The sequence below is a fragment of the Lactuca virosa genome, chromosome 3, assembly GCF_052849685.1.
Source record: "Lactuca virosa cultivar CGN04683 chromosome 3, Lactuca_virosa_CGN04683_v6, whole genome shotgun sequence".
NCBI lineage: Eukaryota > Viridiplantae > Streptophyta > Magnoliopsida > Asterales > Asteraceae > Lactuca > Lactuca virosa.
This window is the reverse complement of record NC_136428.1, coordinates 181,161,833-181,165,001: the sequence shown is the minus strand read 5'-3', so window position 1 is coordinate 181,165,001 and position 3,169 is coordinate 181,161,833.

Here is a 3,169-nt window from a genome sequence, read left to right as displayed (position 1 = left end):
ATTTTTCAAACATAACATATCTCATATAAATCATCTCAAACTCAAGTGTATCAAATGTTATCACGTTAAAAAATATCCCAGAATCTCAAATACAAAATCCTCTGTCAGTGTGTATAAATCATGCCGGCGCCTTCCCGCGATCCTCGCTAGTACCTGAAACACATATCACATAACACGGTAAGCATAAATGCTTAGTGAGTTCCCCAAAATACCACATACAGCACATAAGCCACTCGAGGCTATAACTCGGTATGACCCTCCGGTCAATGTGTCTCAGCGGGATCCTCCAGTCCCGTAGCTCGTTGGACCCTTCGGTCCGGTCTAGCTCGTTGGACCCTCCGGTCTGGTCTAAATCGTTGGACCCTCCGGTCCGGTCGGATCGAGGACCCTCTGGCCTCATGAGTCGTTGGACCCTCCGGTCCGGTCCAACTCTGACCAGACTCGCCGAGTGCACTCGGGTGACTCGACGAGTCCATGCGTGTCCTCTGACTCCTCCTAAGGCCTCACTCGACTCGTCGAGTTAGCCTCTCAACTCAACGGGTTACCTCTGGTCTCGAATCGCGGGGCAACCCGATCCGACTCGTCGAGTTCTCTCATGGACTCGGCGAGTTTCCTTCATGGCATTACTCATTTGACCTTCTGAGGTCAGATATGTTTCTCTAACTTATAGATCTGGCCTTCCAACACCCAAAAATCATGTAACGGTCTGAACTTGGTGTTCATGCATGGTGTATCTTGCATTATATACCATAGAAACCCCATTAATGCTTCCTAGCTTCAAACCCTAAGGTTTACTCTACTAAAGCTTCATACTTTCGGCTCTCTGGACCTAGAAGGGTCCAGATCTATAACACAAACTTGCAAGAGGGGTTTGAGGCATTCAAAACCCCAAAGATGAAGTGATTCAAGCCCTAACCCCAAAATGGAATCTACACAATAGGGAAGAAAAAGGGTTCGATTTTTTACCTCAGAATGAAGCTTCTTGCTTGAATAACTCAGAACAACTACCTCCCTTGGTCCCTCTTGCTGGAACTCTTCTCCTCTTTTGCAAAATCACACCAAATAGCTCAAGATAGCTCTTTCTCTCACTCTACACACTCAAGCTCGCTAGGGTTCTCTCTTCTGGGAAGGTAGCCGAAATTGAAGGCCATAAGTGCCTTTAAATAGGGCCCAGGCCCAAAGATTTAGGGTTTCTGCCAATAGCGCAGACTCGTCGAGTCCATTCATTAATCCGAGTCATCAGTCGTGATCCTACTGGACGAGTTTAGGCGTCAACTCATCGAGTCCCTCTTCTTAACTCAAAAGTAAATACTTAAATTATGATACCTGGAAATCCGGATGTTACAATTCTCCCCCACTAGAATCAGACTTCGCCCTCGAAGTCTCACTCTGCAAACAACTCTGGATGTTGCTCCAGCATCTCCGTCTCCGGCTCCCAAGTCAGCTCGGACCCTCTCCGATGTTGCCATTGGACCTGAACCAGGGGCACCTCTTTGTTCCTCAGAACCTTGATCTTCCGATCCAAGATCGCGATTGGCCTCTTAATGTAATTCAGGCTCGCATCCACCTGAATATCCTCTAGCAGCACTACCGTCGTCTCATCGGCTATACACCTCCTCAACCGGGATACGTGGAAGGTATCATGGATCTGATCCAACTCCTCCGGTAGCTCTAAACGGTATGCTACCTTGCCCCTCTTCCTGAATCGGATCACTCCATTCCAAGGAGATACCTTCAGGAGTACAAAGTCTCCAACCTGGAACTCGAGCTCGGATCGCCGCCTATCCGCATAACTCTTCTGGCGGCTTTGGGCTGTCAGTAACCTCTGTCTGACCTGCTGTATCTGCTCAGTCGTCTTAAGCACTATCTCAGTGCTACCCATCACTCGTTGCCCTACCTCTGCCTAACAGATGGGAGTCTGACACCTCCTCCCATATAAAAGCTCAAAGGGAGGCATACCAATACTCGAATGGTGGTTGTTGTTGTAAGAAAACTCAGCCAAAGGTAGGTATATGTCCCAACTTCCCCCGAAGTCCATAACACATGCGCGAAGCATGTCCTCGAGCGCCTGTATCGTTCGTTCACTCTGGCCATCCGTCTGTGGGTGGTAAGCAATACTGAAGTGCAATCTCGTACCCAACTCCTTATGGAACTTCTTCCAGAACCTGGAAGTGAAACGTACGTCTCGGTCTGACACAATCGAGAACGACACACCATGCCGCGGCACCACCTCCCTAACATATATCTCTGCCAGCCTCTCCGCAGAAAAGCTCTCACTGATAGCAAGGAAGTGAGCGCTCTTCGTCAGCCGATCCACAATCACCCAAATTGCATCAACACCCCTCGCGGTCCTCGGCAATTTGGTGATGAAGTCCATAGAAATCTGTTCCCACTTCCACTGGGAACCTCTAGTGGCTGCAACTTGCCATGCGGATGCTGGTGCTCGGCCTTAACCCGTCGATAGGTCTAGCACCTCTCTACTACCCACACAACATCCCTCTTCATATAGGGCCACCAATAATCTCTCTTCAGGTCCAAATACATCTTAGTGGCCCCGGGATGGATCGAGAATCTCGATATGTGTGCCTCCTCCATCAGTATGCTACGTGCCCCGCCATAAACAACACCCAAATCCGACCATGAAAGGTCATAAGCCCTCTACTATCAGTAACAAACTCGGATACCTGCCCAATCACCCGCTCTCTCTTGCGGTTCTCCGGTCTCACAACCTCTGCCTGGGCCTCTCGAATGGTATCCAACACCGGAGTAATCACCGTCATCTCATACATATATCTCGAATCGGGGCACTCTCCGCCCTGCGGCTCAGAGCATCGGCTACCACGTTAGCCTTGCCCGGGTGGTACATGATATCACAGTCGAAATCCTTTACTACATCCAACCATTTCCTCTGGCGCATATTCAGGTTGGGCTGATCCATCAGGTACTTCAAACTCTTGTGGTCCGTGTATATGGTACACCGAACCCCATACAAATAATGGCGCCATATCTTGAGGGCGAACACCACTGCCCCCAACTCCAAATCATGGGTAGGATACCTCGACTAATGAGGCTTCAGCTGCCTCGATGCGTATGCTATCACGTGCCCTCTCTGCATAAGCACCGCACCCAACCCTGATATAGAGGCGTCACAGTACACCACAAAATCCTC